The 24,452-nt window shown below is 41.6% G+C and overlaps 1 pseudogene; it reads right to left on the bottom strand.

Moving 5' to 3' along the window:
• Nucleotides 1-1,335: 1,335 nt before the first annotated feature.
• On the bottom strand, nucleotides 1,336-2,880 carry LOC116911396 (annotated as a pseudogene).
• Between the last annotated feature and the right edge of the window lie 21,572 nt (nucleotides 2,881-24,452).

Raw genomic sequence — 24,452 nt, 5'->3', positions numbered from 1 at the left:
GCACCTTAGGAATCCCTCTATAGTCTCATTTTATCAAAATTATAGAAGGGAAAAAGTGAAAAGCAAATAAATAAAAGTGGTTTTAAGCCATCTTTTAGAAGGCAATTTGAGAGCCACCAACGTTGTCTGTATAGACTCAGCAACAGTTCTATAAAACTGGGAGCTGAGACACACAAGGCTAACACCTCCTGAGAAGCCCCAGGCCTTTGGCCTGTGTATCATCCCCCCTCACAGCTCTGGAGGCTCTCCCCTTCTATTATCCCTCATGTTTATGTCTATGCTAACACCGTTCTAACACTCCAGCCTGTTCTACATGACTTCTCCTGGCATACTTTTGGTGGCCAAGTCAAGACTACTGGTTCCACCTGAGCAACAATCTGTGGAAAGGGCTCAGGCTGCTGCTTCCTGGCAGTAGCACCAAGCTATGTCTCTGCCTCCACACCACTGACACTGACAAAAACAAACTTCTGTGTCTCCCAGGCTCTGCTCATCATTAGAGCGGCATTTCTTGTCAGTGCAGCATCTCCTCCCTGTATCCCAGTTCACATCTTTGTAAATCAAATGCACGTAACCATAACGGGCTGTGCTTCTTTTAATGTACTCTTTGCTTTTCCTCCTCTAGGAAAGTGCCCTTAGAGCTGTCTGGACAGCTCTTCTCTGCCTATCTCTGTCCTAGTTACTATGCTAAGTCTTATACCTCTTCCGGGTGAAGCTAGGAGTCATTTTATCTAAGAACCTACCCTCCATATTTCACTTCAGCTTCTCCAAATGTGCTTTCAGAACCTTGGATTAAAGAATTTCTCAATCTCTTTCTCTCTCTCTCTCTCTCTCTCTCTCTCTCTCTCTCTCTCTCTCCATATATATGTGTGTGTGTGTGTGTGTGTGTATGTATGTATATATGTATGTATATGTATGCGTGTGTATTCTCTCTATATAAGTATATATATTCTCTATGTATGTATATATATTATACATAAGTATATATTCTGTGCATATATTTATATAAATTATATATACTTATATACTCTCTATATACTTATAGAAAGAATATATATAAATATATAGAATAAATTTGCTTTACTGCAGCACTTTTATTTTTCTTTACACAATGATGTGTTGCTGGGGCCTAATGTTCTCACTGAACTGTAGAAAACCAAAATTTGTCATTTGTTAAAGAATTGAGTACAAAAAAACCTTACATAAGTTAAAAGGATGAATACATTTACAGGTGTCGATGCAAACGTTCCCATCTCAAGACAAGTAAAACCCATGGGGGTCAGGAGGGAAAAAACCAGAACGGAAACTGGGTCCTAAGGCTGGGACTTCCCCACCCTGTTAGACTGGCAAGAAAGAAGTGGTAATTGGTTCAGGAACCCTTGCCAGCCTCGGGAAATCCTGGAAGTCTGCTGTTGCTTAATACCCTGCACAGATCACTACATGGCGCTCACAGAGATCCACTAGGCTGGGGACTGACTTTTTCACAGCTCTCCCCAGCCACCAAGTGACCGAGGCACATGAACTAAGGACTAAATCAAGATATGCACAGGGTATTAAACATATACCAAGGGAACAGTTAACTTGAATACAAGGTCAAAAATCAGTAACAAGTTCTACCATCCAGTGCTGATAGCAGATACAAGCTTCAAGGACAAATTTCTTTTTAAAGGCTTATTCCAGTTTCATGAGGCTAGCATGAGGTGTGTACATTTGCCAGGGCAAATCGATACTTCAGAATCACCTCATGCAGCAGATGCCTGGCACCTGCTCAGTCCATCTAGAAGGATTTGCGGTGGACTCTGGAGGAGCCTGACTGGTCATACTCCTGCTTGCTGATCCACATCTGCTGGAAGGTGGACAGTGAGGCCAGGATGGAGCCCCCAATCCAGACTGAGTGCTTGCGCTCAGGGGGAGCAATGATCTTAATCTTCATTGTGCTGGGAGCCAGGGCTGTGATCTCCTTCTGCATCCTGTCAGCAATGCCTGGATACATGGTGGTACCCCCAGACAGCACTGTGTTGCCATACAAGTCTTTGCGGATTTCCACATCGCACTTCATGATGGAGTTGAAGGTAGTCTCGTGGATGCCACAGGACTCCATGTCCAGGAAGGAAGGCGAAAGATAGCTTCTGGACACCAGAAGCGCTCATTGCCGATGGTGATCACCTGCCCATCAGGCACCTCGTAACTCTTCTCCAAGGAGGAAGATGATGCAGCAGTAGCCATTTCTTGCTCAAAATCCAGGGCAACATAGCACCAACAATTTCCCTCTCAGCAGTGGTGGTAAAGTTGTAGACCCGTTCAGTCAGAATCTTCCTGAAGTAGTCTGTCAGGTCCCGGCCAGCCAGGTACAGATGCAAGAAGGCATGGGGGAGGGCATAGACCTCGTAGATGGGCACTGTGTGGCAACCCCGTAACCAGAGTCCATGACAATGCCAGTGGTGCACCCAGATGCATACAAGGAGAGCACCGCCTGAATGGCCACGTACACGGCTGGGGTATTGAAGGTTGAGAACATTATCTGCGTCATCTTCTCTCTGTTAGCTTTGGGGTTCAGGAGGGCCTCGGTCAGAAGCACTGGGTGCTCCTCAGGGGCCACACGCAGCTCGTTGTAGAAGGTGTGGTGCCAGACCTTCTCCATGTCATCCCAGTTGGTGACAAAGCTGTGCTCGATAGGGTACTTCAGGGTCAGGATACCCCTCTTGCTCTGGACCTCATCACCCATGTAGGAGTCTTTCTGTCCCATGCCCACCATGACACCCTGGTGGGGGGGCTCCCGACGATGGAAGGAAACACGGCCCTGGGGGCGTCGTCCCCAGCAAAGCCAGCTTTGCACATGCCAGAGCCATTGTCAAGGACGAGAGCGGCAATTTCTTCTTCCATTGCGATTGGCGGAGAACGGGGCGACCGAGCAGCGAAAGAAGCACAGTGTAAGCTGGTGGCGGAGTGTGAGATATTTGCTCATTTTTAACATAGTAGCTCAGACTGGCCTCAACTTCACTACATAGTTGAGGATAATATTGAGCCACTGACCCTCCCAATCATGCATGCAAGGTATATGCTACCATGCCTGGTTCGCTTCAGTGACTTCAGTATCATGCCTATTTTATTATGCATACCTTTTTTCTTGCCTGTCTTGAACGTGTGTGTGTGTGTGTGTGTGTGTGTGTGTGTGTGTATGTGCGTGTGTGCGCATGCACACACTTAGTCTTGTATATGTAGTGTTTGCATATACACAGGCACTGGCAATTGAACCTAGGGGCTCATGGATGCTAGATTTGTGTCCTACATCTGGCCTCCATACATCTCCAGTCCTTTATTTCCCCTTGATCATATGTCAGCTCCCAGAAGACATTATGGGATATTTTGGCCTCTGTGTCTCTGGAATTCTTACTCAGTTATTGCAATACCATTTTTATAGGTAACAAATGTCTGTCAAATGTCCATTTTCCCTGTAGTAGTGGTAAAGTCACGAGACAACATTCTCCTGCCTGTAACAACCCCACATAAAACTTGGCAGTGAGAAAATGTGAAGAGAGAGCAAATGCAGTTATATTTGACAATGAAATGGGAAGTAAGTTGAGAGAGAGGATGCACAGCATTACAGGAAATGAAGCTTTGAAGCCCCACAGTTCCTCTACAACATATTTATAGATCAGGACAAAGGGCATTTCCACCCCTGGGCAAGGCACAGAATGCCTTATTTAGCAGTGGTCTCTTTCAAAACTGGGAGTGATCTCTCCAAAAAGAATCTTGGCAGATTGCCCCATGACCTTCTTTTCCAACAAATCCAATAGCTTCTATCTTATTGACTGCCTTTATTTTTCATTTAGTTCATATCTAGTCACAATGGAGAGAAAATATGTGATTTCAGTATTTCTAAGTAAGGACAGAAACCTTCCTTAGAAAGCTAGTTTGGGAATTTCCCCACTTGAACAATACAAAATGGTGTTTGATTTCAAAGACATTTAAAGACAGATGGTTGTATTAATGTTTTAGATAACTGTAAGGTGACTTCTAAGAATTAGATGCTGTTATATCAGGAATAAAGATGGGTTTTTAGAATGTCAACCTGACATGCCTATGAAAGAAAATGATTCTTTACGGTCATGGGCATGTGTATACTTCAACAAAGATGTAATGTCCATCCGGCTTCATTGAATTCATCATCAACCTAACAGTGTCACCTTTGCTCACATATTTGTCTCATTTACATAAAAATAAATGTTATATCAGGGCTGGCAATGTGGCTCAACATAGAGAGGTACCTGCCATCACGGCTGCACACTTGAGTTTGATAGTCAGGTCCTACGTGTTGGGAAGGAGAAAACTAATTCATGCATTTTGTTTGCAAACACGCATACACGTACACACACACACACACACACACATACACACACACACACACACTGAGAGGGGAGAATAAAAACACAACAAAACTTTAAATGTGCATGATGATTCAGCATATATTGCTACAAATAATTTTATAATGATTAGAAAAAAGTATTCAGAAAAATATCAATCTCAAGGAAGAAAAGTAAATATCCATAAAAAAAATGTTGAATAAGCTGACAATGTAACATGTAGTCACAAAGCCAACCCCCTTACGGACTCAAAAACTCTTCTGGAAATGGGATTTTCTGGCAGTGAAGTAAGGAAGTTTATGAATGTTTGTGGGAAGCAGTCCTGAGCATAAAGGTCAACAATAAACAAGGGCTGTTGCTTGGGAGTGGGTGCGAGAGACAAAGGGTGCAGTCAGAAGATAGCTTTGGACAGAGTAGAGAGTGAGCCGCATGTAGGAGGAGGCAGGGTCAAAAATGTACGCAGATGCCAACTAAATCAAGCTTATAGGGGGATCCATAGAAAACGATGGAAACAGGAATGTATCAAAACAAGGGAGAACTCACTGGGGCAGATCCTCTCTGGTAAGATGAGGAGGGAGAAGTGAGCTGGTGGACGAACTGGGGAATGTGTCAGGATATGAGCTGCAAACTTGGACTGGTGCTGTGAGAACTGTAATCATTTTGCCCAGGAGCATGCATTTAAATGTCAGAGTGACAGCATGAGGCCGCTGCAGTGGCTTAGTGGTAAGGTGTGTGCCTGTCACATAAGTTACACACTTTTGATTCTGCCATTGCTGTAGATGACCATCAGGCAAATGGTATCACTCCTACTTGCACATTTGTCCATATGAAATGAATGTTAGAATGTTTATTCTGTCTCCTCATTGCTTCAATCTGATTATACATGCAAAAGAGTGCCCAGGAGAAATGAAAGTGAGATTCCTGCTAACTGCTCCATGTGAATTGGAACATTAAAGCAAGGACTTTAAAGAGTCATAGACTCTTACAGACTTTCAGGGCGTCTCTAATGGGAGTATATGCATACTACAGCCTCAAAATAAAAAGGGCACATCATAGTCAGTTGTCTTCCTATTGAAGGAGGAGGGCATTGGTCACCATCTGAACTCTACCTTATCCCTCTCTGCCTCTGTGTTTCCATCTTTAATATTTTCTCTTGAGTCATTTTTTTAGGTCACTTTGGATGCCAGGAATCACAGGACTGATCAATAGAGACCTTAATCACTAAGCACTGAAACAGTTAACAACAGTGACTCCCTGGATAGATCTTCACTCGGTGAGGGTGTTTGTCTGTAATGCTAAGGCTGAGAACTGTATCAGAAGTGATCATCTTGGACTAACAAGATGGCTCAGTGGTTAAGAGCACGGACTGCTCTTCCAGAGGTCCTGAGTTCAAATCCCAGCAACCACATGGTGGCTCACAACCATCTGTAATGAGATCTGATGCCCTCTTCTGGTGTATCTGAAAACAGGTATGGTGTTCTTACGTATAATAAATAAATAAGTATTTAAAAGAAAGACATTTTTAAAAAAAGAAGTGATCATCTTTTGGAAACCAGACTACTCCTCTGGAGTGCTAATAGCAATAATCAGTTGCTTGGAACACTACACAAAACAAGAGCTGAAATAATCATCAGCCAAACCATACTTTGAACAGGGATGCTAAATTACCCATACCCCTTGCCTCAATTCTTTCTCCACTTAAAATTCTGTCAAGAGCTGGTGATTTGGCTCAGTGGGAAAAGCCACTTGCCACCAAGCCTGAGTAGTTCAATCTTCCACGTGCTGGAAGGAAGGAACCAACACTTACAAGTTGTTTGTTGACCTCCACAATGGACACAATCATCTTCTGTCAGTACTCTGAGCTGATGTGAGACACTGCAAATAGATGTGGGGTCACAATACCCCTTTAACCCTATGTCTTCCCCCTTGCGCATGTGAAGTTAATCTCCGTTCTCTGTCTTCAACACTACTTGCCTCTTTAATCTGTGTACTTATTAGGTATCTGACCCTAGTCCTTTGGGTCTCAAAGTGCTGGACTTTTGCCCTAAAATTGGGGGAAGAAAAAAGACTGTGACAAGCTGGGCTAGGGGAAGTTAAACCACTCACAGTGATGAGTCTGAGTCCAGAGAAATGAGTGAATACTCCCATGCATATCCACCGGAATCACATTTATTCTATGGACTTCTTACCTAATATAAGCTGAATTCTGCTCTTTTAAGTGAGAAGGGAAAGTCAAAATTTTAATTACCTGCCGTTAGGGCAGTGGTTCTCAAACTGTCACAGCATGACTGCCTTGGGAGTTCTTACATCAGCTATCTTGCATATCATATATTTATATAACAATTCATATCTCTTGGATATCATATAGTTACATACCAATTCATATCAGTAGTAAACGAACAGTTATGAAGGAGCAGCAAAATAGTTTTATGGTTGGGGTCACCACAACATGAGGAACTGCATTAAAGGGTCTCAGTGTTAGGAAGGTTGAGAGCCACTGTTCTAGACTATGGCCCCCGGTGAGTGCTTTCTCCCTGACTGCAGCTCGCACCTTGCTTTTTTTACCTTGTCTATGAACTCTTCTAGGGGTGATCCCAATTAATGCCGTCTGTCACTGAAAAATGTTGAAGTTTTGTTTTGTTTGTTCTTTGTTGTCTAAGCTCTTTGGATTATATGGAGTATGATATGTGCACTGCTTTATGAGTTGGACATGAGAAAGATCGTTCTAAGGAAGAGGCCAAATTAAAATAGCAATGTCCCAGGTATCAATGCTACAATCCCTACTGACAGACAGCAGGTATGGGCTTGGGTTATATGTTTTGAATGAGGAAACTTAAATTTTTGTTAGAACTAAGATTGATTTCTGTTAAGGACTGGTTCTAATGTTCTGTCTTATTTTGGCTCCCAAAAGGCTGTGCTTCTAAACCTGAGGGTTCCTACCCTCATCTGGCTTCAATTGGTAATAGAGAATTGCTGTACAGCCAATGGTCAGGCAGACAGACAGAGGAAGGACTTTTAAATTGTGAGCGCAAAGGGCCAGGAGAGAGAAACAGAGAATCACTATGACTTGGAGGGAGAAGGATCAGATAGATGTAAGAGCTGTCAGCAAGAAAGCAACCAGCCATGAAATTCTGGAGAATGGTAGATAGCAGACAGCCATTCCTCCTGATTGGGTCCTGGGAAGCAGAGACGAAATGTTAATTTAGCAAGCTGAATTAGGAAAGTTGGAGGGGCGAATGCATGCTAGCTGTGGGGAGGATTAGAAATGCCCAACTACTGAGCTATTGAGGCATATCAAAATCAGCTGGCGTGTGTGCGTCTTTCATTCACAAATGCAGAGAGCTTTTTGGCCAGTGTGCAAGTGTGATCGGCCAGGAGCCAAAGTGGTTTAATGAATTTACCACTATAAGTTTCTTTTACTAAATTTTGACTGATTTAATTTTATGTACATGCCTGTGTGTGTGAATGTTCATCATATGCATGCAGGAAGTGTACAGTCTGTGGAAGTGAGAAGAGTCCATCAGACCCTGGAACCGGAGCTGTAGATGGTTGTGAGTTGCTACATGGATGTTGGGAACTGAACTTGGTTACTGTGCAAGAAGAATACGTCTTCTTAACCACTGAGCTACCTCTCTAGCCCTTCTTATTTCTTTTGTGCTTGAATCATCTCAGCAAATGTTGGGCTTAGGTCATTAGATTTTCAACAGATAATCTTGAAATTCTGTGAAATATAAACTGAACCAAGATTGACAGCAAGAAGACAGGGTGACTTTGAGGTCACTATTGCAGTTTGTATAGCTGTGGCAATGTTAACTGTACTATCAGGAAGTCCTTAGGGAAAATTCTAGATGACTAGCCTATGTATAGCTATGAGCCTAGGACTAGGGTAAAGATGTACATTATTTATACCACTAAGGAGCCTAAATATGCACTAGATGAAAAGGAGAGGTGATCATTGAATAGGTTATGGGATTTCTAAATTATTTTACAGTTAGAAGTATTTTTAAGGAATTCAGAAATGTGTCTGTGGGATATTATATGTTCACTGTTTCATGAGTTGTACAGAATGAAGGTTGTTCTAGGGAAGGAGTCAAATTTACGTAACAAAGTCTCAGACATCAATACTAAAATCCCTGCTGAGAGACAATGGAGACCTTGAAAGGAGTCAATGACTTTGAACCCCTGCAGTTCTTTTCTCCCAGTAGTTCCTCCATCCCCTTTTGATGTACCCCATTTTGCTGCTTTCTTGTCCAAAGGAGGTGCTGGTGCATCAGGACAAATGTCTTCCTTGATATCTTGGTGAGACTGAAGCAGTCTCTCCATTCAAGGCTCTTCCAGGGACCCAACATAGGATCTTCACCCTACAGGAAGAGGGCAATTGTTAGTTACTAAGGCAGCCTCTGGCAGAAGAGCCTGAACTGATGGGATACTGATGTTTTACACCTAAACCAGCAAGAGGAGAGCCCTCAAATTTCTGACAAGGTCCAGATCGCGGTGCTCAGTGCCTTCCCATCCTTAGATCAAGAAACATTGAGAGATGAAAATGAAAGAAGTGAAGCCAGCTTTGCAGCTATATTTCTTATTGGTGTCATGGTCAGCACACAGTCCAAGGGCAATTCTAGCCACCCCTTCAGCCTCTGGTAAGGTCTTACATACTTGCCTCCTCTCACTTTTAAAGCAAATATTCAAGAACTAGTAGGGGGCTGAGATGTACTGGAGGAAAAATAGTGCATCTCATATTTGTGTTCTTGTTCTGTGTGAGTGACTTTGAGTGCCTTTGAATTTATGGTAATTCATTTTTTTTTTTCACTCAAGGAGCCTGTGGGCAGGAAACCTTCTCAACTGGTCACCACAGCCTATAAAATTTGACTGAGCTGAACAAGCTACCATCTTCATTCATGGTCAACACCTAGAGCTGGAACTACTGAGAATCTGATAATGCCCTCAGAGAAAAATCAATGTGAGTGTCATAATGGAATTGGCACAGGAAAAACAATTGCCCCTATGCACAAACACAGCCTTGATAAACAGCCAGAACATCAGATAGCAGGTATAGACGATGACTTAGCTAAGGACTGAAGGTGTTCCAACCGTCATTTCTTCATAGAAAACCTGGAAACAACTGATACAAGCCAATAAGCTCTTGGTCAATCCAAGCACAAAAAGGCTAATTGAATTGTGCTTATCTCCGTGAGCATCAGGAAATTCCTGATAGAAAAGTAAGCTTTTTTACACCCTCGGAGTTCAGCCTAGGGGATAAGCATGTAATCTAGATCTTTCCAAAGAACACACCAGAATGTTCAGCTTCACTTATAAGTGTATACTTGTGATACAAACTTAATGCTCACATATCCCTTCCAGAGAGGTAGCAAAATTCAAGTAAAAGTGGCATACTTTTAAGGCCCCTTATTTCTGTAAGGATACACATTAGGCAGGCTTCTGTAGAGCAATTGAACTGATAGCATCCATGTGTTTTTATTATTAAGGGGGATTTTTCATCCAACTGGTTAATCTATCAATCTGGATGCATGTGCAGTCTAGTGCTGAAAACCTGGAAGTATCCCAGAGAAGGCAATTATTCACTCCTGTTGAAAGCTCAAAGAAGTTGAACTCGTGATGTCAGTAGCTTGTCACAGGAGCAAGTGTGGATTGTTTCACTTAGAAAGAAGATAAGGTAGACATTCCCCAGCTGGCTTTTTCCTTGGACTCTCCTTTCATCTGGGCTACCCATTGAAGGAACTGGTCTCATCAAAGGCGGGTTTTTCCCTCCCACCCCCCAACAGGACAGCCCTCTCTGGAGATATACCAACCTACAGTGTGTTTTGTCAGTCAATTGGTTCTGCCTTCCTTTTTTTCCATGTGTTTGCATGATGTACATGTATGTAAACATGTTAGCACGAGAGTGAGGGTTCATTGCATGTACAAGGTGGTCAGGAGAGCTTAATGTCATTGTTCTTCCACTTGATACTTGGAGACAGATCTCTCAGTCAAACTCAGAGTACAGGAGGTAGGTCTCTCAGTCAAACCCAGAACTCACTAATATGGCCAGTCCCACTAGCCAGCTTGCCCTGGGAATTCTCATGTTTCCTCTTTCTGAGATGGGAATTCAGTTAAGCTGCTATGCTCACTGGGAATTATCTGTGTTCTGGGATTCCAAATTCTGGTCCTCTTGCTTGGGTGGCAAGCATTTTAATTGTAAGCCATCTTCTCAATGTGGTTCTAGATATTTCCTAATACAGTCAAGCTGATATCCAAGACCAACTATTGCACTGGGTAAACCAATGTCCTCTGAAATACATCAAATTATCAAACTGGCAGCACAGCCTGGTGGAGCTCTGGCCAGAACTGTTACAAGGTATTTGAACCTGTTTCTAGTTAGGGTGTGGCTCGGCCCTATGGACACACTTTTGATCCCTCTGGCTGGAATACAGATATGCCTTTAGCACTCATTTTTAATTCCAAACAATGAAGGTAAATTTAGTTTGTAGAAAGAAGCACCCATCTTTGAAAGTGATGTCTAAATTGAGTGGCAGAAAAAAAAATGATGAATCAGAGAAAGATTTGACAGAATAGAAAATGGTCAACTTCACAAGAAGAGCAAGCTACTTAAGGGAGAGAGAGAGAGAGAGAGAGAGAGAGAGAGAGAGAGAGAGAGAGAGAGAGAGAGAGAGAGAGAACAGGTACAGGAATACAGTAGAATTCACTGCAGTAGAGTTGAGAGAGAGAATAGAGCAGCACAGAGAGGGAGAAGGAGGCAGGTTTACCAGGAGAGTTTTACAGAGAAGATTGAAGAGAGAACAAGCCAGACACAGGTAAAGACAAAATGAGCCAGAGAACGAGAAGTGAGAAGATTAGAAAAGATTGCTAGAGCTGGTTTGAAGCCAAGCAGAGCAATCAGAGGCTGAGAGAAAAGCCAGATTAAATAAGTCAGCTTGGGGAGAAGTTTGAGCCAAAATAGCTGTGTTGAATCAGTCAGCTAGAGTTCAGAAAGAGCAAGAAAAGGTGAGTTTATTCAGCAGCAAGTCTCAGAGGCTGAAAACATTCTAGGCCTAGATTCGATTGTATGGAGGTCAGAAGGTTCTAGGACTAGGCCTAGGTGACTGAGGCAGTAAGCCTCCAAGACAGCAATTACTAGAAGTTACTTACTTAAAGTTACTTTTACACAGAGCTGAAAGTCCATGCCTATTAAAGTTCCTTAAAAGGATGAACCAATCTTTATCTAATACTTTTCTAAGTGGGAGGGACTTAGTTAAATCTAGTCTATGATTTTGATCCTTTTTTATTATTTATTTATTTATTTATTTATTTATTTATTTATTTATTTATTTTTATGCTCCAGATTTTATTTCCCTCCGACTGTTCCATATCCCATACCTCCTTCCTACACTCTGTCTACACGATGATGTCCCCACACCACCCACCCCGCCAGAAGTCTAAACTTTCTGAGGCCTCCAGTCCCTTGAGGGTTAGGTGCATCTTCTCTGACTGAACCCAGATCCAGGAGTCCTCTGCTGTATATGTGTTGGGGGCCTCATATCAGCTGGTGTATGCTGCCTGATTGGTGATCCAGTGTCTGAGAGAACTCAGGAGTCCAAGTTAATTGAAACTGCTGATCCTCCTACAGGGTTGTCCTCGTCCTCAGCTTCTTCCAGCTTTTCCCTAATTCACCCACAGGGGTCAGCAGCTCTGGTTCATTGGTTGGATGCACATATCTGCATCTGACTCAGCTGCTAGATGGGTCTTTCCGAGGGCAGTCATAATAGGTCCCTTTTTGTCTTAGCCTTATAGCCTTATAGCCTTAGTAATGGTGTCAGGTCTGAGATCCCACTTCGGGCCTGTCACTGGCCCTTCTTTTCCTCAGGATCATCTCCATTTCCATCCCTGCATTTCTTTCAGACAGGAAGAATTATGGGTCAGAGTTTTGACTGTGGGATAGCAACCCCGTCCCTCACCTGATGCCCTGTCTTTCTGCTGAAGGTGGGCTCAATAAGTTCCCTCTCCCCACTGTAGGGCATTTCATCTAGGGTTTGGCCCCTGCCCCCCTTTGTGTCCTGAGAGTCTCTCACATCCCAGGTCTCTGCTACATTCTGGAGGGTCCTCCCAACCTCCTTCTTCCCGAGGTCGCCTGTTCCCATTCTTTCTGCTGGCCCTCAGGGCTTCAGTCCTTTTCCCCACCCAATACCAGATCATGTTCCACTCTCTCCCACCTCTGTCCCCTTTTAGTCCCAGGTCCCTCCCTGCCTCCTTCCTTGTGGTTGCTTTCTTCTCCCTCCCAAGTGGGACTGAGGCAACCTTACTTGGGCCCTTCATCTTGTTGACCTTTTTGAGTTCTGTGGACAGTATCTTCGGTATTCTGTACTTTTATTTTTTTGGCTAATATCCACTTATTAGTGAGAACATACTATGCATATCCTTTTGGGTCTGAGTTACCTGACTCAGGATGCTATTTTCTAGTTCCATTCATTTGCCTGCAAAACTCAGGATGTCCTTGTTCTTAATAGCTGAGTAGTATTTCATTGTGCAAATGAATCACGTTTTCCATATCCATTCTTCTGTTTTGGGACATCTGGGTTGTTTCCAGATTCTGACTATCACAAATAAGGCTGCTAGGAACAGAGTGGAACACATGCCCCTGTGGCATGATGGGGCATCTTTTGGGTATATGCCCAAGAGGGGTATAGCTGGGTCTTCAGGTAGATCCATTTTTAATTTTCTGAGGAACCTCCAAATTAATTTCCAGAGTGGTTGTACCAGTTTGCAGTCCCACCAGCAATGGAGGAGTGTTCCTCTTTGTCCACATCCTTGCCAACATGTGTTGTCACCTGAGGTTTCGATCCCAGCCATTCTGATAGGTCCACTTTTGAAGCGTATTTTACATAGCCTCTGCAGCACTGCATCGTTCTACTGTGTTGAGGTTTTGATCACTTTGCCAGCATGAGTGGTTCACTGTCCTCATTCTGGAAATGCTGCTCCTTTGCATTTCCCTAGAAAGTGAGCCGTGGTTATTTTCTGCCCTGAAAATGAACAGATTCCAAGTCAAAAAAATCTATCTTAATACAGTTTGGAAGTATTCTCCTCCAGATTCATATACTCACATGTCTTAGGAGAGATATTGGGTAAAGATTTGAGAATAGTGAAATTAAATCAAGGGACCCTTCTGCATTATGTAAATGGCTGCCCTTTAGCACAGTTTATGGGTTTTTACTAGAGAGCACCATTCACACTCTTAGTTACTACTCTGGAGTGGGTCCACACTCTCTTCTTCTATGAACACAGATTTTCAAATAACAAGTTGTTGGAGGCTCCAGTTACAATAAAGTCAATAAATACTAATAACTGACTAGAAGAAAGGTCATTGCCAGCACTGAGGTCTCTAGGATCTGCAAACAGTTATGAGGCTTTCTGGGAATGGTAGACTATAGCAGGATAGTCTATTTAACTTGAGGAAAATAATAGTGCCTTACATAAGACAGCTCTTTTCCAAAATTAAAAAAAAAGGAACATATTTGTGTGAAATGGTTACATAGAATAGTGGGTTTCATCATGACATTTTCATATTAATATATTTTGATAATGTAATCAATTATCTTCATTATCTTACCAGCATCTGTTGTCTTACTCTCTTGTCCATAGTGGTTGCTTTCTACTTTTACAAAGATTTTGAGGCTTTGATTTGTCTAATAGAAAATTGAACTGCTTTCATTCATTTTTTTTTTTTTTTTTTTGGTTCTTTTTTTTTTCGGAGCTGGGGACCGAACCCAGGGCCTTCCGCTTCCTAGGCAAGCGCTCTACCACTGAGCTAAATCCCCAACCCCGGGGCTTTCATTCATTTTTATTGTGTTATCATCATCACCATCATCATCATCATCATCATCATCACTGTCATCATCGTCGTATGTATAACATCTCAATACTTTGTAGCTTGGGCTTGACTGGAACTCAGGATGTAGCACATCCTGATTGCTAGATACCTGCCTTTGATCCCATGGCTATCTTTTGTCTCAGGTAGGATTACGAGCATGTACCACTGATTGACATTTGCTTTGGGCTTGCCTAACATATTGGAAACATTTGAACTGCATATACATACATGACAGATCTGGGTTGGTATTTATTATTCAGTTGGTCAGTAAAGCTTTCCAACCTGTACCTTATTTCTGAAAGGAATTAAATCAAGTGACCAAGGGATGGCCTTCTTGACTCCAGTCAGTATCAGCGACTTTGTAATGTGCTAAAGCAAACTAGAAAACTCCCACTTGAACAACCCATTGCTGTGTACATGGAATGTCGAGCCTGAGCCCTCTTGGAACAAAGCAGAAGATACTGACCTAATACCAGTCAAATAACTTTGCAATCTGACCTTTCAAAGAACAACAGTTTTAAGTCCAGCTGCTTTCTGCTGAGTTCTTATTATATAAAATGAATGGACGGAAATCCTTGAAGTTGACTTTTTTCACTAACTGAGGAAAGGCCAGTGATTTGCTCAGGAAGACTGAAAGCTCTTCCTTTATAAAAATGGCTTGAGGCTAGCAATACGGTGCAAGGAACAAAGAGTGCCAGCCACCAAGCCTGAAAACCTGAGTTAAATTCTGGAGACCCACATAGTGGAAAGAGAGAAATGACTCCACAAATTGTCTTCTACACACACACACACACACACACACACACACACACACACACACACACACACACACACACATCCTTTCTCTCTCTGTCTCTGTAAATAATAAATAAATAAAATAGTAAAGGTGATAAAACACAGTTTTGTGTATCATGGTAAATTCCCCATTGCTTATGAAACAATGACTCTAAAATCTATCATGAATTAAAACCTCCTTCTGGCATCTATGTTTGCTCAGAAGTTTGAATCATGGGCATTTAACTTTCACAAGATAAATACCCTAACATTTAAACTGACTCAACATATGCCTATTGTCCACACCAAGGGTGTACATAGAGAAGATTGCTTGCCTTTATTCAAAAGAATGTAAGCATTTATCTGGAGATCTAAAACTCCCAACAGCTGAAAACTCCTACAAAATGAGGTAGTTATCCTGTACTATCTGTGGCATCAAGGCAACTGGCTAACTAGCTAGCAAGTAGACTTCACCCAGATGCACAGGTTAATATCCATTAGTTTTATTGACGTGTTTTTTTTTTCTCAGTTGGGTTGAAGCATAGCCCCCTAGAGTCAGAGAATCTTTAGCTTTGCTAAAGGAGATTTAGCCTTGCTAAGTGCTACACCTTCAAAGTGACAATTGCCCTGCCTCTGTCCCTCAAGGTAACACAGATGAATGAGGCTCTAAACATTCACTGGAAATTCTATGCTGCCCAGACCTTAACCAACAGGACAATGGAGATGGTGAACCATGACACTTAGACAGATAGTAGCCTACCATGAGAAAAGTCATGACCCTTGCCTTCCACGTATGAAGGAAGATCAAAGAAGCAGTCTACAATTAAGCCTGTATGAAATGAAAGGATTCCAGGTATTTATTTATAAAGGGGAAACTGCTCCCACAGTTCGAATATAAAAATAAAATTAATCATATGACATGACTTAATAAAGTTCTAAATTCTGTGTATGAAATCATTTCCTTTATGGTAAGACCATACCCTGAGGAAATTCTATGTCCCTGTCAACCAGGACAATGAACCATGTAAAAGACATGAAAAAGACAGGAATGTTGGTACAAACCTTTAATCCTAGCACTGGAGAGAATGATGCAGGCATCTGAGTTGGAAGCCATCCTGGTCTACAGAGAGAGTGAGTTACAAGTAAGTAATGGCTTCATAGTGAAACATTGTCTCAAACAAACAGTCAGGCAGAGTTGGAGAAATCAGAGCCAAGGAGCAAATAACTGACAGGCAGACAAGCCCTTAAGATGTACTTATAATTGCTCATGTATCCTCGAATACACTATAGTCTCACAAGGTACAAGGAATGGTTCTACCTTCCTACCTTAGGTAGAACCCCCCCCCCCCGAGAAAACATCAAGTAACCTCTTGAAGAAAAGAAACCCAAGCTGGTCATGTTGACTCATGTCTGTAATTCACTTTGGAATTGGAGGCAGGAGAATTAGCAGTTGAAGATAATCCTTCCCTATATTTAGAGTTCAAGTTTAGCTTGACCTATATAAGATTGTCACATTTTAACAAAGAGAAGAAACATAGTTTATACTTTTTAGATAACCATGAATTATATCCTTGTCATGCTCTTCTCTCTGTATGTTTTCCTTATCTCTAAATTAATCAGTCTAATCTGTTTGCAGATTAGGCTCTTAAAAGTTTTGAGTTTCACTACCTGACTTTTTCATTAATGGGAAGTTCACTCTGATACCCATGGACAGTGTAGAAACATTAGTAGGACAATAGATCAAAAGGGCAAGAGTTCTTCAAATAATCTTGAAATTTGGGGAATAAAACCTCTTCCCCATGTTAGAGAATGGCTGTTCCTTTCCTTTTATCAAGGAGACCCTGAAATGTTTCCAACAAAGCAGCTTAGTTTTTACCTTGGTGTGAAGGTAAGTCAATGCTACGCCATGTAGGGCTGTGGAGTCCATGATAAATTTGGATAGCCAACCTCAGAAAAGTCTAGGTAAGAAAAAATAATTGTCCTATGTATATACAAATTAAATTATTCTCATGGCCCTTTCTGAATGATGGATTGGACCCTGCCTCTAAGGGATGTGGAGTATGAATACTATTCTCAGAGTGTCCATGTGGCTCAGCTTGTAAAATAGTCCCAGTATGGTGAAGGTATGGTCAGTACCATGGGGATTGCCGTGGTCTTATGGAAGCTGTGAGTGACACAATTGGTCATAGAATTGGGTAAATAAATGTACTAAAGGTTCCCATTCAAGATGAATCGGTTCTCATTTGTCAGAAGTTCCCATGACTGGGGACTCTGTGAAAGTAGACATAGCTTGAAGAGAGCTTGGTGGCAGTTCTACGCCACAGCTGTCATTACTGTGAGATCTTCTGTCACTGGGCTGAAATTATAAATAGTAGCCCTAGAAAGCACACATAGTAGCCACTCTGAATAAAACTTGACAGACTAGCACCCTGTTCAGAGATGAGATGAGACTCATACACTTGCAAAGTGATTCTCTCAAATCAGATGGCCCTTCACATTTTGACTGATGTCCACAGAGCCATTTGTGTTCATGTTAGGAAGAGCTGAGTTTATATTAGCAATCGTTCAAAAGCTGTAAAGGAAGCAGTAAAGGACCTATGCAAGCACACAGATGCTAGTGATGTCAGAGGAATGGATCCTTTAAATAACTGACTAAAGCCAATCACCACTAAGTACTTGTGTTTAGTACTGCTACTTTCTTTGTCCTGTTTGGGTACCACTTAATTTACTGTATTCATACTAGTATGCAAATGCCTATTTCAGTCTTAGAGAATAACATAAAAAAGGATGTTTTCTGAGCCTGTTAAGGATTTCTATTTCAAAATTTCTACTGAGGCCTCCATCAGTAGGAAATAGTTTCTGAATAAAATGCCCTTTGGGCCTTAACCTCTATAGAAACATTACGGTGATGTGGCAGTGGGAATTACAAGAGAAGAATCCATCCTTCAATGGCTTCACTTCATCTTGCCTTTGGGTCTGTTTTTGCCCTCTCTTCCACTACCTTTGTGAAGTGGTTACTTTTGTTTATGAACTTGATTGAAATAATAAACACTTATGAGACTAGTGAGATCTACGTTTGGGTGTGTCCAGAGAAAATTAATAGAGTGGACAAGCCATGAATAGGGGGTGACAGAGTCTGCTGTAGTTTGCTTTATTATTGCTGTGATAAACACCATGACCAAAGGCATTTTATGGGAGGAAAGAGTTTATTACAGCATGTACTTTCAGGTCCTACTCCATAATTGAGGGAAGTCAAGACTGGAACTTAAGCAGGAACTAAATCAGAAACCATGGAGAAATGCCACTTATTGGCCAGATTTCCAGCTTGGTTAACTGTCTTTTTCATCTATCCCAGGGTCTCCTGTCTAGGTGTCGTGACACACAGAAAAGCTGCTACCCTTACATATTGAACTTCAGTCCAGACAAGCTAACATTGCCAAAGGCAACCTGATAGAAGTAACTTTTCAGTTCAAATTTCTTCTTCTCAGATAACTGTTGTATCAAGTTGACAACAAAACTAATCTGTAGGCTTAGATTTTTTCAAAACCTACTTTAATAAGTGTTCTTAAAAGCTTCGACTACTTTCTACCCCACTGTCCAAAGGTAGAAGAGAAAAGATGATAAATATGACAAGGGGATGTGGACCCGTTTAGAAGTCGTTCTTTGGAGCAATTTCAATCTTCTGTTTGTCAGGATACCAGTAGTCCAGTTCAGTAGTGTCGTGGCACCAACAATCCAGTTTAAATGTGTGACCAAACATGAATCAGCAACAGTGGCATGAAACAATCAGAAACTACTGGGCCTTGCTGACTTGGCCCAAATTAGTGCTAGTGACCAGGACCAGCTGGATTCCAGGGGTTCTCTGTGGTGCATCTCTGAACGAAATGAAGATCAGCAAAGATGTAAGACCAACCAAGAGTTTGCACAGCTAGCTACGCAAGCACCATCTCACGGTCTGTTGAGTCCTATTTATATTTTCTCCAAATATCACATGTCCTCCTGAGGGTCTTGCCTCAGCAAAACATCATGTGAATCTGCATCACATGACACGACAAGAAATTTCCACTCCATTAACCAGGACACCATCCTATGACTGGAGGACTGGAATGAGTAAAGAGTAAGATTGGAGAAACTGAGCTAGTGCCAGATTTCTTTCTCTGCCTCTGCACGCACCCAGATGTTGAACAGGCACCTTCAGGGTCTACTAGACCTTTCCTGCCACGATGGACTCTACCCTCAGATTTGAAGCAGAACCAAATTTCTTCCCTGATATTGCATCATGTACTTGGTCACAGAAATAGGAAGCAGAACTAACTCAGATATTTGTTACAGAGGAGTAGCATTATCGCTGCCTGATCACATGGTCCACAAGTCTTCAGAACTGATTTGTGGGAGTCCTTTGGAAAATGTGTGGAATTGTGGACTAGACAAACTCTAAAATGCTGTAAGAATTTAATGGGCCATTCTGGAGGGAGTATGGAAGCCCTTAGAACAGTGAGTAGTCTATGTATCTTGGTATCAACCATTTAATGTTTCCTCATAGCTGTCACTTTTAAAGGTCCTAACCTTTTTGACCTGCTACCCCACCTCAACTTCGGTAAGAAGAAGCTGTTTAGGTTCCGTCCATGTAAGGTCATGGTTTACTCATTATGTCGTGCTGTTTTATTGCACTTAACATGATGGCCTATAGTTTCAAACGCTGTCACAAATTCAAGATAAATCCCTTTTATGAGTATAGGTACTGCATTTGAAATGTAATTTTCCCTCTTTAATGGCAATGTATTGTCAGACATCTGAAAAACCTAGGTTGCAATTCAAGGTTCTCTGACTTAGAATTAATAGAAAATAAACATAAAAAGAAGAAAGTATCAATAATAGAAGACATAATTTAGAGCAGTTTTCAGAATTGGAAAGGATAAAGAAAATGTTAAAAAAGAATCCATCCTGGAAGAAACACTTTCTATCTTTACAAATGCAAATGAATTAATATGTAGAGAATGTTTCTTCAAAATTAAAACGGTAAGAGATAAATCAATGAATATATGTGGTAAAATGACTGAAAACTAATTTTCAGAAGATCCTATGGGAAAAATGGAAATGTCAGTGGTTATCAGTAAAATGTGATATATATTCACATGGAAATTAATAAGGGTGAATATTTATAAGGGACAAGAGTAGAGAGAACTTCTTGTGTACTAAATGGATACATCACCTGACGAAAACAAAACAAAACAAAACGAAATTCCAAAACCTATGGGCTTTATGAAAGTACAGAAGAGAAGGCTGGAATCTAGTAGGCAGAAAGGATTCTGGGATAGAGCCAGTCTGGGGGAGACTCGCAAGGGGACATGGAAGAGATCAGAAGCATGGGACCTGAGCGGAGGTAACCAGCCATGTTGCAGACCTTACACTAGAATAAATATGTACTTATCATATAATCAGGGAACCAACTTAAAGCTTATGGCCAGGATGTTTGCAAATGTATTTTGAGTCTCAGAGCCATTATTTTGTGAGCTTGGGATCTGGAGGAAAAACTTGGCATCAACAGACAGGTGTGAGTGAATGAACAATCAGATGGTTCACATATCCCATTGACATTTCCTAGTAGATTTGAAATCATCCTTTATATATATATATATATATATATATATATATATATATATATATATATATATATAGTTTTCAATGTGGAAATGTTTATGAAACATTGACATTTGGGGACAAAACATTTATAATGCTGTTCTACATTAAAAACTAGACAAGTTTCCCAGAGGTGGTGGGATAACTGACTAAATTAAATGATTTATAATATACATTTTACAGCTCCAGAAAGCAGCCAGTGCTCAACACACTGAGACAAACATTTTTTGAAACCTCTTCAAAAATAATAGCAGTAACATAACTTGCATAAACTTCAACTGAAGGAAAACCAAGCAGAATACTCGTTCTTGATGCCCTATGACTTTCCCCGGAAGAAGTCAAAGAGAGGTGCAGCCAGCAGGCCAGTGACAGATTGCCTCACATTAAACATAGCAAATGAATGATGACATTGGTTTCCTTATAGGATCATGGGAACTCACAGACTGCAAAGTCTCATGCCTGGCATTTTATAAAGAACCTTATGTAATTCAACATTATGTGCAGAGGGAGTAATGACTCAAGCCTCAGAGGAGGACCGTAAGACTCGCCTCTTGCCCTTGCTTCTCTCTGAGAGGGAATATCAACAACTTCATTATCATTTTTATTACCTTAGACATAACGGGCTCCTGTAATGTTCTGAGGACTTTGTTGTCATGAACATGGACCAACGTTCCCTCTAGGTCACCACAGCTCCTCTGAATAGACATGGTAGTGGCTATATGAAGTCGCAATACACCGTATCCCTTCCACTGCCTACCTCCCTCCTGCTTTTGCAGTCTGTCTGCCTCCTGTTTCGTAGTGTCCCCTGAGCCTTGTAGTGGAGGCCATATGTATAGGTATGTTTGCCTCCACTCTGGCTGGGAATTGGGCCACTTTGCCACAACAGCAGACATTTACCTTAGAACAACAGAACTCTTATTAAAAGAGCAGCCCTAGTAGTGATGGAATGAACCAAGGCAAAGGCACCATTGTCATTGGGATGTTCTGTTTTAAACATCCAAGGGTACTAGTATTATGTGCCTCATACAAGAATATGTAAACATAGCATGGTGTCCTGGTGCACATGCCCTAGCATGAGTGGCTTTATTTCTCAGAGCATTCCATTTTGTTGTCCTGCCTTCTCATTTGATAAACTTCCCAATTCATTAAGAATACACTGGTGTGTAGAGAGGCTGAGACAGGGGGATTGCCATAGTTCAAGGCAGACTGGTGTAAAGAATTGCAATCAAGCAATCAAGCAAACAAATAATGCAAGAATATACTACTGTGATTGTTGAATAATTCTCTAGTGATTAAAATTAGTTCAAATCCTCACTTGCAGAAAGGCATCTAAAGTGGCACTCTGAAGTGACGGGACACTTAGGAAATATCCTATCCACCAGGGTTAGAATGTAAATTTGGGAGAATTCATAAATATGGACTTATAGAAACAGATATTTCATTGTATATCTGCTTACCCACTTTGTGGTAAATATGACCATCAGTGGGCTTCATACAACCCCTCAGCACCTGCATGGGAGCTGTACCATCCATGCTAAACAATGCTTTCTTCTCATTGTCCATTCACTGTTACACTTTCATCTAGTATTGGAGCAGCTCTCTGCTGACTGTATGCTGTGAAAGGAGGTTGTAGGTTTGTTTCTCAAGACCAAGTATATGTATGTTTGTATGTATGTATGTATGTATGTATGTATGTACGTACATATATACACAGACATACACACATATATTCTATATCTATCTGTCTATCTATCTATCTATCTATCTATCTATCTATCTATCTATCTATCTATCCATCCACACATCTATCCACACACACATACTTGTAGTATACAAGTTAATACACAATAGACTATCATACACATAGGCTTGATTTACTTTTATGTTCCTGTGCTCCTGTATAACATTAAGGGCTTCCTTTTTGGACTGAGGCCCAAACTGTATAAACTAATACACATATAACATGGCGGAAGACCCCATTATACATCAGGTGATTCCAAGAAATCATTTTAATCTTGGGACAGGACTAGGGAAATGGGCAGAATGGTCCAAGTCATGCCTGCTTAACTCGAGAGACACAGTTCATTTAAATGTATATACGTAGACGTTTGACTAGTCTCCTTGTAACTACCCCCCACTGCAATCCATCCTTTAACTATAAATCTCAAGGCATGAGTTTAGAGAGGTTTCAGAGAAACATCACAACTTTCTAATCGAACAATAGCAGTAGTTTCCTTGCTGGGAAAGAGAACCAGCCATGTTACAGTATCAAACTTGAGTTCCCTTCTGTAGCCTTAAAACTAATCAAAAAGTATTTGGTGGCATCCATAACAGGCCTGCCATGTTTCCCAAGCATGTGTGAGCACACACATGAAGCCCATATCCATAAGGAAGTGCTAATGACAATTAGTCCCCAGAAGTTTGCACAGGGCTTCTTGACCGGGATTTAAGCTCAATCTCAGCTATATGTCTCATGTTCTGAGACCAGAGCATATGTCTTCCACATTAGTGATTTACTATTTATTTAGACTGTAATACACAGCAGGGAGAACGGCTGTGGAAGTCGAGCTTCCTTATCCAACAACTCACAGGAAGAGAATTCGTCTCTCCTACCTGATTCTATCTATTATCTATTCATCTGTCTGTCTGTCCATCCATCCACTATACATGTTCACTTTACATCCTGTTCACTGCCTCCCTTCCAGTCACCCCTCCCATAATCTTTCCTTCCATCTCCAACCCCCTCATCTGAGCAGGTGGTGGTACTCCTGGGTATCTCTGACACATCAAGTCTCTCTGGGCTAGGTGCGTGCTCGTCCACTGAAGCCAGACAAGGAGCCCAGCACAATCATATCCCTCATACAGACAACAACTTTTGGGTTAGCCCCTGCTCTAATTACTTAGAACCCACACGAAGACCAAGCTGCACATCTGCTGTCTATGTACAGGGAGGCCTAGACCATGCCTATATAAGTTCTTTGGATGTTGGTGTCTGCATCTATCTGAGTCAGCCACTAAACGGAACCTTTCAGAGGACAGCTATGGATCCTGGCATAGCTTGGTAGAGACAGAATGACATGTTTCCTGCCCCTGGGACAGGGCCCTGGTGTAAGGCTCCAATGTGTGTGGGTATCAATACTGCTGTGGGCATAAGGTTTGTTTGTATAGTAATGTACATATTTCACGTTACTCTAAGGAATGTCCTCCCTGATAATGTTAATGACTCCATGATAATTAGAAAAAGCATGAGTCCAGGAGTTGAGGGTGTGGCTATGTCTCAGCAAAGTGGTAAACACTGGGACTTTCAGGACATCCCTTAAGACTATGGGAAAGAGCTCTAAAATACGTGAGTTAGAAAATACTTATTTTCTCAACTATGCAAAATATAAGGATGTGAGTGGCTTCACAAATCTAAATAGAAGTAAATACACTATGAGGCAGCTTGTCAGAGATACAAAGATGAGGAAATACAAATGCAGGCAGATTCCTGAGTTCAAGGTCAGCCTGGGGCACAGTGATTCCAGGCCCAGGTGTGGTAGAAATCAGAGAAGGGTCCCACCCAACTAATTTATTATCTGTGCTTAACAGAGGCAGATCTCTGAATTCTTTTGCAATGTTAAGAAAAAATGTACGCCAGCAGTCTCCTAAGAATCCAAGCTGTCGGTTCCTCTGATTCATAAGATAATCAAAAGGAAGCCCTGCAGTACATGACTGGATTGATATGAAAAATAAAAGACCTATGTTCTGCAGGAGATGAGCTATCCAGAATTTTTTTTTTTAGGATAAAAAGAGAGAACTGTTTGGAGAACACACAC

The sequence above is a fragment of the Rattus rattus genome, chromosome 10 (genome assembly GCF_011064425.1).
Source record: "Rattus rattus isolate New Zealand chromosome 10, Rrattus_CSIRO_v1, whole genome shotgun sequence".
In the NCBI taxonomy this organism is placed as follows: domain Eukaryota; kingdom Metazoa; phylum Chordata; class Mammalia; order Rodentia; family Muridae; genus Rattus; species Rattus rattus.
Note: the sequence above shows the minus strand (reverse complement) of the source record. Positions and strands in the feature narration are given on the sequence as shown.